Raw genomic sequence first — 12,270 nt, 5'->3', positions numbered from 1 at the left:
AAAAAAAAAAAGAAATCCCAGCAATGCCTTGCTTTTCCCTTGTGCTGTCCACACCAAGGGCGTAGCTATCCCTCACAGAAATCAGAATCCAAAGACACCCAACCCAAACTATGTTTTATGATTAGATAACTTTTTCATCTAATCACATATGCAGACATAAACTGGGAATGAAAGTCATACTGTTCTTGGGAATTGAATTATAACTAAACAATCAAAGTTTACATACATCAAATTACCAAAGAGGTGAAGATGACTTCAGTCAGGGCAGGAGGTCATCTGGGGGTGTACTGTATCTGGGAACCAAATCCAGCAACTGAACTATATATCCCTGGCCTCCGAAGACAATCTTGGAAATAGCACAGCAGACTAATTCCTAGCTTGGAGTTTATACTGTACACATTTTACTATGATCTTTTTGTCAAATTGAAAGAGATAGTTCCTACCTCAGAAGGTACAATGATTTAAACTTCTGGTCCTGATTGGACATAGCCAGCAGAGACTTTCCCCATCTTCCGATCAATATCAGTGCTAATAAATCTCAGCGAGCTTCCTAGTAAGAGACCACCACATACAGGCACCACAGCAGACGTCTGTCCTAACTGAGGCCTTCACAACCGCCAGCCCAGCTGCCCACAGATCTGAGCCAACGAAGCCAGACCAAAAGAAATACCCAAGTGCAAGTCTTTGCAAATCTACCAAACCATGCTTTAAATAAAATGGCTGCTTTTTTAATTCAGCAAATTTTGAGCTGCTTTATTATGCAGCAAAAGCTAAATGATTTGTAACAATCTGCTCTCCTTCCCTAAGTGTGCTCACTCACACACTACCTTACATCCACAAAATGCATTTCCCTTAGAAACCCAGGTGCAAATTTAACCAACACTGTTACTAACAACCTGGGTTTGAGGCTTTTCTGTGACTTTTATCCCAACTTCCTTATACCACATAAGGGATAGAGACGTGTACACACTACAACCCGCTAGGGCAGCGCTCAGCACAGTGGACCTTACACAATAACTCCTTGCAGAATCTTTTGAAGGATATTATGACTCCCGTTTTATGGATGAGATGTTTGCCAAAGATTTTATAGCTATGACAAGGACCAAAGTGAACGTCAGCTGTCAGGTTTTAAGCCTCGTGAGCTTTATGTCATCTGGTGAATTCTCTAAAACCAAAATGAAGATTCTTAGCATGTTACCACTGCCATGAAGCTGAGTGCAGAAAGGGTGAGCAGATGGAACTTTCCCAGGAGCCTTCTCTTTGAACCATTCTTTCAGCAGCCTTGAGCTGGATGGCCAAGCGCTGAGCAGGAGCCTGAGGGAGCTGGGAAGGAAACCAGTGCACTGACTGAAGACTGGGCTGCTCTGTCCTTGCCAGCTCCCGGGCTTCAGCTGCCAGGGAATGGTTTCTTCCAACTTGAACCAGAGTGTTTTTTCAGATGTCTGTATCACAGGAAATGAATACATTCAGCTGAATGATAATACAGGAAACCTGAAGCCAGAGCGAGAATGGACTGGGCAAACCAGGAAAACAGCCACATGCTACTTTGATTCTTTTTATGCGATGCAGGAAACAAATGGCTGCCTACTTCTCCTAAGCCCCACTTATCAACTGAATGGACAATCTGTCTAAACCTGCAGGCAAAGGAGGGCAAGGATGAGAACCTGTGCCTTGTCTCCATTTTTCTTTAAAAAATGTTACATAAAAGCAGAAAGATGGGCTGGAGAGATGGCTCAGCCTTTAAGAGCACTGACTGCTCTTCCAGAGGTACTGAGTTCAAATCCCAATTACCAACAACCACATGGTGGATCACAACTATCTGTAATGGGATCCGATGCCCTCTTCTGGTGCGTCTGAAGATAGTGACAGTGTACTCATATACATAAAGGTCTTGTGTTTTATTTTGTTTGTTTGTTTGTTTGTTTGTTTGTTTTAAAAAAAAAGCAAAAAGACATGATCTAAATGTCACCAACTAAGGAGCAGGTATATGGTATATCTACACACTGGAAAATTATTCAGCAAAAAAGCCCTTGAAAGATGGGCTGGGAAGATGGCTCATGTAAAGTCCTTACCCCAAAAGCATGAAGACATGAATGAGTTCAGACCCTTGGCACACATGTAAAAAAAGATGAGTGCAGCAGTACCAGTCTACATCCCAGCACTGGGGAGGGGGAGACAGGCAGATCCCCGGAGCTCCTGAGCCAGCCATCCTCACCACATCCACCAACTCAATAAACACAGCAGAGTTCCAGAGTTAACCTCTGGCCTGCCCACCCACCCCTACCATGCACACACACACACACACACACACACGCACATGCACACGCGCACACACACATACCACACATATACATATTCATGCACACATGTTCACATACACCAATAAAAAATTATTTAAACACTGATATAACTCGGGTAAACCTTGGAAGAATTACACAAAAGTGTCAGACCCCAAGAGAAGCGCATTGTCTAAATCCATTTACATTAACTATCGAGACAGACAAATGAGCAGAAGGGTAAGAGGTAGCTGACAACTGGTGAGAGCTGCTTTGTAAGTATCAGACACCTGGGATTGCATCATCGCTATCTCATAAGATGTTGTCAACATACGAGAATCTATGAAATAGCATGCTTTAAAACAGTAAACTTTATAAATTATATCCCAGTTTAAAATAGTAAAACTTTAAAAATTAAATACTGGTGTTATTCCTGAACACATGACTACTAAATCTAAATGAGGAAATTCCATGATACATAAATTATATCAATAACTCCACCTTGAAGTAAAGAGATAAGACCCCTTCCTCCACAAGGTGCTCCTGAGAACGATAAAAAAAGCATCAGGGCAGGCATGCTACAGGGAGCCTGACCAACAACTAGAGCTCACACCTCCTTTGACATGTCCATCTCTCAGATCTCAAACTGACGGCTCTTCCGTCCCAAACATTCACTTTCAAACTGTCACTAACTGAACCAACTGTCAACCTGGCCTTTTCTTAATTCTCACCATAACTTGTTTTTATCTAAGTAGTAATTAATTCTGTTCAAAGTATCGAAGTGGGCACAAGCCTACAATTTCTTCTGGGCCCCATACAAAAATATTTGCAAAACAAAAGCTCCAGCAATATCTCAATGTTTCCCTCTGTTTTAAACAATGAACTATATAATATAATGCAAATGTATCAGAGAGGGTTTGTTTTTGAAATCTAACATTTATTGTATATGTGGTTTCTGCGTTTGTTTTTGTTAAGGAGCAGATGTATCTGTCATTCATTTATATGAAGTCGTTATCCAAGTCTATATAACCACAAACGTTTAGATGCTCTTGAAACCACTAAGAACTGAGGGTTGTAAGATGCCCTTGAGCTCAGAAAAACTCTCTTCCTGGTAACAGGGCAACTGCATCTGTGTGAACTGACTTGCTTTCTAGACAATGGCTCACAGCCATCCTAATGTTAATGAGCTTCATATGGGATTACAAGAGAACTCTAGCTCAACATTTTCAAGGGTCTCCAGCTAAAGCACTGGAGAGAGCCATCTGAAAAGATGCAACTGTCACCAATAAGGATGACCCATCCCTTGGTACTGCATCAGTCTCCTGAGAGTGGGTCAGCTTTCCTGGCCAGAGTATCTTGGCACACCCCCTTAACAACAGTACCAAGTTAAAACCTCTTATCTGGGCACTCGATTCCATTTAGAAGCTGACTTAGCCAATTTTAATATTCAACACACCCTGCCTACCTTTCTGACTCTTTACCATCCTTCTCACAAGCTTATTAGCCTTCTTCTGTAACACACTGGGCTTTCATGAACTGCTTTGTTATCTTCATAGGCAGTGGGCCGGCCTCTCTGCTCAGCCAGTCAAATCACTACCAAAGGCCATCATCTAGGGTTCTACTCATACAAGGACTAGAAAGTGGAGCATGTCCATACAGCACCAGACAGGAACAACGAGACACCACCTTACGTGTTTAACCTGTGAGGTCCTTGTTAGGAGAAAATGTTTCCCTTAAATCCCTGTCTTTTACATAGCTGTGACACGTAGTACATCCTAGGAACTAGCTCGGTGACTGTACTGAGTGGTTGTTTTTAACAAATACTAAAATTAACATTTCTTAGAGTAGACATACCTACAGAAAATCAACTTCTTTTTCTTATAGACCCATTTAAATTAGTATTAGAGAGTGCATGTCCATTCCTCTCTAAGCAAGAGCCAGCAGTTCAGAAGAGCTTAGGGCTCTGGAGTTGGAGCATGAGTGGACGAAGCTGACCTGTCTGGCTCTCACGCCCTTAGCCAGAGCATCACTGGACTCACTCCTTCTTCTCCTGCCGCTGCACCACTGTCCTCTGGGAAACACAGGCCTCAGGGCTACTCTTACCTCTCCTTTGACTGACATGACCACACTGGAGGCCTTACATTCCAAAAACCACAGGCCTTGAGCCCGTCCGAGGTCCCCAGGTCACACGCAGATCTGGTACTTTCACATCCCAGTCTGTGGTCTGGCTGAGCTCTTTGAATGAATATTCAGGCCCCAAGCTCCTGCTTTTTGGCTCATTCCAAAGAAATCAAGAATGTTAATGGTTTCTAAAGATAAAAGCGAGCCCAACATGTGGAGACAATAAGACAGACTGCACAACCATGGAGTGAGTCTCCATTCTGGAAGGATGACCTCGAGCTATTTGTGAAAGTTCGAGAAAAAGTTTAAGCAGCAAGTCTGCTTTTCCATTGTAAAGCTCACCCAGGAGGGACCTTCTCTAAAATGCAGTCCACCACAGAGATTACCTTTCAGGGATGGAAATAAAGGAAGTCAGTAATAAATACCACAGTGTTAAGATAAGAGTTTGAAGCCTTATAAAAGAAGGCTTAAAGGGGTCCAAAGTCTGGCCTTCTTTAAATCTGCCACCTTGTATATTGAGCGGTTTAACTGGTTCTTAAAATAGCTATCATCTTTTTTTGTTTTGTTTTGTTTTGTTTTGTTGGTTTTTTCGAAACAGGGTTTCTCTGTGTAGCCTTGGCTGTCCTGGAACTCACTTTGTAGACCAGGCTGGCCTCNAACTCAGAAATCCACTTGCCTCTGCCTCCCAAGCGCTGGGATTAAAGAATAGCTATCATCTTATTGCTAGGGAATTTAACTCTCTCTCTCTGAATGCATGAATGAATGAATGAATGAATGAATGCTTATTATAATATTTTCATTTTTGAGCATTTAGACACTAAGTATTTTATATGTATTTTATTATTTTGACAAAATAAAACATAAAAACTGAAGGTCAAAGGGGGAACCTCCCTAAGGAGACTCCACCTATCAGACCCAGAAATACACTCCAAGCCAAAGACTGATTCTAAAAATATTTCCAGTATTTTTCTTTCTACTCTTGCCTTCCTTCAGCAAGACAAATGCAACAAATTTAAATGTTGTAGCTTTTCACTCTAGCGCGGGAAACAACCCTATTCTATCCAGAACCTTCCTATAGCATCAATTCAGAGTGGCGGGTATAGGAAGCACTGAGTTTTCTCTGGTGAATTTTGAAGCAACCAGAAACTGGACAACAAGGCTGCTGTTGGAAAGAGGAGTGTGCAGTGCTTATACCCTCAGTACCATGCTTGCAAACACTATCCCCTACATCAGAGACTGATGACGTCAGCACGAGGACCGTGTATTAACAGCACGCTGCAGACAGCTGCAGGTGGAAAGAAATGGTCTGAGAGTGAATGAAGAGCTCCTCTCTCACGCTGCTCTGACTAATGCATATCTGACAGACAATGTGAAATCTTTTCAACAAGAGCCTGGACTTTGGTCTTAAGGGAGGAAACACAGTAACAGTAGATGCTCTCGGTCACAGAGCTTCCCAAACTTAACTTTCCCGCCATGCTTTAAAGTTCTACTCCAAACAGATTAGTGCGGCTACTGCGCTAGGGAGCACACTAGAACGCTGGGAACTCAGGGCCGATCCTAAAAAGAAATCAACTCACTTGCCTCGGGTCACAGGATCTAACTGGAAAGGCCTGAGTCAAGGACAGGAACACTGCAAACTCTACTGCACTGTCCACCTGCATTGACAGCAAGCCCGGGAAGGAGGAGGGGTCGGCTGATGCGCACATCCTGGACATCCTGTGAGACTGAGAGGGAGAGCGGCTGGCTGGCAGCGAGGCTTCAGCAGATAGGTGTCGGCTCACCATCAGAACCGCTGTGCTCATACTGTCAGCCCCTCCTCAGGGAAGGACTGCTAAGGTACAACTTGTGCAAACAAGCCCACTTCCTTCCTTCCATATTTTGCTGGGTTTGTCTCTGAAAAACCAAGTATCAAAAATTGGTAGAAAATAGCCAATTTAAAGGCAATCAGCACTTTAAGTTTACTAGATATAAATTCCTGTACTAAACAGCTAGAAAACAAGCATTCTTAGGGTGGCTAGGTGGCCTACTGGGAAAAGCACTGGCTACCCAAGCCTGTGGACCTGAGTGAAGTCTCCGAACCCACAAAAGTCATCCTCTAATTTCCACAGCATGGCTTCGTGGCACATGCAGTTTTTAAATATTTTCAAAAGAAGAAAACACAATCTTGCTAAAGCACACAAAGATTCTTTTGACAAAAATTCACAACAAGCATGCCAAGCCACAAATGCCTCAGAAAGTACCCAAGAACTGTTACCACCCCGGCCTCGCTCTTTAAACAACTCTCTAGCCCATACCCGGTTTTAAAATTTCACACACTTAGTTCTGAAAAAAGTTCTTCTGAATAATTCACATGCCTATACTTCCAGAAAACAGAAAACAGAGGCAGGGGAATTTTGAATTTGAGGCCAGTCTGGTATACACAGCAACTTCCAGGCTGGTAGCAATACACAGTGAACAAAACCTTGTTTCTAATAAACAAGACGCTTATCAGAGCTTGTATGCAGCTCTGTGCAGAAGGCCTGAGCAGTGTGCTAAGGTCCCTGGGTTCAAGGCCTGGCGTCAGAGGGTGGATGGGAAGAAAACAAAGAGCACATGTACCACGCCAACAGTGAAGTGAGGCTGTAGAGCTAAGGGGAAAGCTATGGGTAATCAGACTAGTAAGCAAGAAAAACCAAACTGCAAGATGGTAAACAATGCGACACCAGTTTTAAGTGATACCAGGACCTCTAAAGCTACAGTTGGACTCTTTAGTCTAAGGAAGAACTGCTATGATTCTGCTGCATAATCAGACTCAGGATTAAGATGCTAGAGAACTTTCCCTGAGGTGAACAACAAGACAAGAACAGGCACCACTGTTCAAACTGCAGTAGAGATCTGAGTGACCCAGAAAAAAAGGTGTATGATCAAAGGGGCAACACTGAGGCCTTAATCCAGAGACAAGACCGTCTTCATAAAAAATAAAAAGGGAATTTACAGATTAGGAATCTCATAGGATAATGAGTACAACAATCCACTGAAAACATCAACACAACAGCCATAAAAGTAAAACGAAAACCAAAGCCAACATAAAAACAAAAGACTTGGAACTGGTCCTAAAACCAAGATGAAGGCTGGAGAGACGGCCCGGCCCGGCAGTGAGGAGTGTGCCCTGCTAGTCTGCGGATTCTCTCAGTTCCCAGCACTTGTATCAAGTGACTCCCAAGCATCTGGAACCCCAGCTCCAGGGGATACAAGTTACAGGCTTCCTGAGGTATCTGCACTCAAGCGTACATACCCACGCATTGACGCACAATTTTAAATACTAAAATAGTTTTAAAAACAAATTAAAACAATCAAGTTGAACAACTCCTGAGGAATAACACCCAAGGTTGACCTCTGACCTACACATAAGCACACACGTGTACACAGACACACATGCTAAGGGTGCTTTTACATACCTGTAGCTGCAGTGCTCATGAAGCTGAGGCAGAGGGATCAGAAGCTGACACCAGCTTGAGCTACATAAAAAGACCTCATCAAGATAGAGATGCCAGGCAGTGGTGCACACCTTTAATCCCAGCACTCAGGAGGCAGAGGCGGGGATCTCTGTGAGTTTGAGGCCAGCCTGGTCTACAGAGCAAGCTCCAGGGCTACAGAGAGAAATCCTATCTTGGACCTCCCCCACAAAAACACAGACAGACAAATATATAAATACACACACACACACACACACACACACAAATATATAGAGCATGCCTGTGAATAAACTATAGTTTTCTAGAGATATGCTGGGTAAACCATAGAACCGTGTTTGTTGACAGAACTATGTATTCAAAGCAATCAAGTAAAATCCCGGTGGTATAACGTAAAATTGGCTACACTGATCCTGAAACTGATATGAGATCATTGTAAAGAAATTCAAATAGCAATCTCTATTGGAAAAAAAGGGGAGGAGGGCAAGGAATCTATTTTAGATAAATGGTCACAGAATACATACAAAGGTGACTGGACCTTATAGTTGAATGTGACTACAGCTCATAGTACAAAGAACAAGATATTCATGATATATTAAAGAACATCTGTGAACAGTAAGACTTTATAACTCTTTAAACATTTACTCTTTCGAGGTGTCTAGGTAAAAAGAAACCTTTTTTTTTTTCTTTTTTTCTTTTGCTTTTTCAAGACAGTGTCTCTCTATGTAACCCTGCCTGTCCTAGAAATTGTTCTATAGACCAGGATGTCCTTGAACTCAGAGATCCGCCTGCCTCTGCCTCTCTAGTGCTGGGATTAAAGGGGTGCACCATCACCACCCAGCAAAGTTTCTTGAAGAACACAAAAATGATACTGTATAAGATACCCTGGAACAGTGTGACCTCATGAGAAGGTCGGCTGCTGGGAATGACAGCAACAGTCGGGACACAAGGCACAAGCTAGGACAAAATAACCACAAAGCACAAACCAGAAGGGTCGGTCCCTACAGTACACGGCAGTTCTGCAGAGCAGGAAAAGGCTATTCAGATCCCTCTTCCTGTATAAAACACGCAAGATTAAAGTGAGGGGCCATGCAGCTCAGTAGTGCACACCGGCCATGCAGGAAGCCCAAGGGTCCAGTCCCTGCACTTCTAAAACCAAAATCGGGTATATCAAGCAATGAACGGTTATAAAGCATCTTTAACACTTGTTTTTCTATATAGTGTAGCTTTCCCCATATCAGTTCTGTACGTGAGCTGTTTTGTTTTGAAGTGCTATCCCACTGTTTGGTTGGGACCCCTTAACTCGTGACACTTAAAAAGCTATGTGTGGCACTGTGCTCAGGATCGACAAAACCAATTCCAACTAAAGTTTACTAGAAACCTGAGAGAAGAGGCTGTGCTGACGTGCTTCAGCTCTGCCAAGTATCCAACCTCCTCACTAAATGCTATGAAGGCCATGCCCCAGTGTTGCTGTGGTAACTCAAGGCAGCCTTAAAGGTGAGGGTGGAGAGATGGCCCAGCAGTTAACAGTACTGGTTGCTCTTCCTGAGGACCGAGGTTCGACTCTCAGCACCTACAGCTCACAGTAACTCTGGTTCCAAGAGATTCAATGACCTCTTTTGGTTCCTGCAGGCACAAGCCACGTGTGTGCTTAGAGATACATATGGGCAAAACACTCAAACACGTAAAATAAAATAAAATAAAATCTTAAATATAAATAAATAATAGTCTTGATCCAAAATAAATGCTATCATGAAAAGGATATCAGTGAATTTGAATGGGAACACAATTTCAATCCATATCCTATCACGGAGCTCCCTCTGTTGGCACAATCGGAGTACAACAAGCTCAATGCTGACAACTCACAAGGGAATTTCGTCTTCACCACTAAGACCAGGAGTCCTTTTAGAGCACTCATTCAAAACTAACAGGAGATTCTGCCCTGAACATATTCTGCAAACAAGAGTTACCAATGTGTTTTTACACAAGTAATGACTAGTTAATGCCCATTCTCCTTCAGATTTCAGCTAAGGCTGGACTGTACCTAATATTTTTATATATGCAATAGTCTACACTAGCATGTCTGGGAAAAATTCATAAATGCTATCTTCAATTATTTCCTTGAGCCTAGTTCCTAGTAAAGGAATTTACCAAGTCACAGGTTTGATTTTTTTTCTTTTGGGATTTGTTTTTAATTATGCGTATACAGCAAGGAATCTGTTCATGTGTGAGAGGAAGTGTCTTCAAAGTCTCAAGAGGGCACTGGACCCCGTGAGCCTAGAGTCACAAGTGGTCATGAGCCACCTGATGTGGGTACTGGGAGCTGAACTCAGGTCCTCTGGAAGAAGGGCAATGTTCTTAACTGTGGGACGATTGATCCAGCCCCAGATCTGAACTTTTTAAATGCTGATAAAGAATGCATTCCAGAAGTTTTATCAATTTGTTAGTCTACCAATGTAACATTACCACTCTTTTCAGTCTCAGAGATAATTCATCTGAATTCCAAATCAAAGGGAACGATCTTGCCTTGGAGAACAAGAAGTTAGTGATTACCACGCAAACCATCATCCGGAAGGTGAAGAGTAGAGACCCGTGAGAACCCTGCCCTGCCAGTGTCTGCAGACACAGAAGCCCTTGGCGGGAGTATCTCTACCTACCTTCGTGCTGCCAAGCTTGCTCCGTTTCTATCAGGAGCCCCAGCACACGTTAAATACCCTTTTACCATACTTTGGCAACACCCTTGGCCTACACCATTATTAGAACTCATGTCCTTCCCTGCACTTGAAAGCACCTGGGACCAAGTCAGAGATACAACTGAGGTCAGTCTGCAAGGGCATTTACAAAAAGGGCCGACTGAGAGAAGTCTCTCTCTGAGAGTGGATGGCACCATCTGACAGACAGCCCAGATACAGAGGGCTCTGAGGCAAAAAAAAAAAAAAAAAGTCTTGCTTGCCAGCCTGACTCTGCTCCTTGCTGGCACGCCCATTCCTGTTGCTGCTACAGCTATTATCACTGCCATCCATCGCTGGCATTAGACTCCACATTCTTGGTCTTCTATCATGGGCTAAAAAAGTCAAGTGACTCTCTGGGAATCTTCCAGGGCCTTAGAGCAGATTGAGACTGCTGAAGATATCTAGTGTTGTGGGTTGAGCAGCTCACAGGCTCTCAGCCTCTCCAGGCTGCAACCAGTCACTAATGGACTATCCAGACGCTATGTGTAAGTCCTTCCAGGGAGACCCCTCTGCTTAGGTTTAAAGCCCCAGGGCTCCTTGATCACCCTTTTCCCCTTTCCTTTAGTTGTGCCCTCTCCCTGGGATCAAACCCAGCCCCTCACACACGCTAGTCAAGTGTTCTACCAGACAACAAACTTTCTGTCTGTAAAGGAACAGACAGCAGATAGTTTAGGCCTTACAGGCAACAGTTTTTAACAGGTACTCAACTCAGCCTTTTCAGGACAGAGGCAGCCAAAGGCAACCAAGGACTGGTTATGGCCAAGTTCCAGTTGAGCCTAACTGTCCAAAGGAGGTGGCAGTCTAGCTTGGCCTAGACACTGGTTTGCTGATCCCTGGATTAGAGGAAAAGCCACAAATATTATAGGTACAGCTCAGCAATAGACTAGCACATGTGAAGCCATGATTTGATCCCTAGCATGGGGGTACAAAGTTAAGGGGGGAAAAAAAAACCCTGATGACCAAGGAAACCCAGGCCTTTCAATGTATGCAAAGTTCAGGCTAACCTGAACCTCTATTCCTCAGTTATTATTTTGTATCCTCCAACTGTTCCCTCTGTGAGATGGCCTGTACCTCAGGTTGAGAGGAAAGGTGATCACTAAAGAGCTGAGTGTGGGACTCTAAGCCAACTCGAGGAACAGAGCGAGTCACGGGCCAGCCAGGAAAGAGGGAAAGAACCCAGGTCTGTGGCACACAACTGGATGTGGGTGCCTGCAGCCTGAGGCTAGGGAATCACCTGAGGCAGGCAAACAGTAGGAACAGGTTAACAACCTGGGTCTCCACTCCACAGCACTTGAAGACCTAGGTAGGTCCTCTTCCATCCTTGCTAGTCACAGGCACCCTTCTGTTGCACCTAGCAACCTGTTAGCAATTTAGGATCACCATCTGACACACGCACCCTACTCGGAAGAATGGAATAGATTTTTCCTGCCCCTTTATGACCATCAAACTTAGACAAACACTATGCAGTCAGATTCTTCTCATGTCCGGGGCACAAGACAGGAAAGGCAGATCTGGCAGGAACTAGCTTGAGTCATGTATGACCAGACGAGATGTGTTCTCTCAAATGAACTTTTAGGAAAGCAGAGCTCCCTGTAAGTCAGCTACTCTACAGAAAGCAGAGCTCCCTGTAAGTCAGCTACTCTATAGAAAGCAGAGCTCCCCTGTAAGTCAGCTACTCTACAGAAAGCA

The 12,270-nt window shown here is 43.7% G+C and overlaps 1 protein-coding gene across 2 annotated transcripts in view; it reads right to left on the bottom strand.

The window, feature by feature from the left end:
• Stk4 (serine/threonine kinase 4) overlaps positions 1-12,270 on the bottom strand; it is an 81,701-nt gene that overhangs the window by 40,160 nt on the left and 29,271 nt on the right. The gene's annotated exons all lie outside the window — the stretch shown is intronic.

Source organism: Mus pahari, chromosome 3 (assembly GCF_900095145.1).
Source record: "Mus pahari chromosome 3, PAHARI_EIJ_v1.1, whole genome shotgun sequence".
Taxonomy (NCBI): domain Eukaryota; kingdom Metazoa; phylum Chordata; class Mammalia; order Rodentia; family Muridae; genus Mus; species Mus pahari.
Note: the sequence above shows the minus strand (reverse complement) of the source record. Positions and strands in the feature narration are given on the sequence as shown.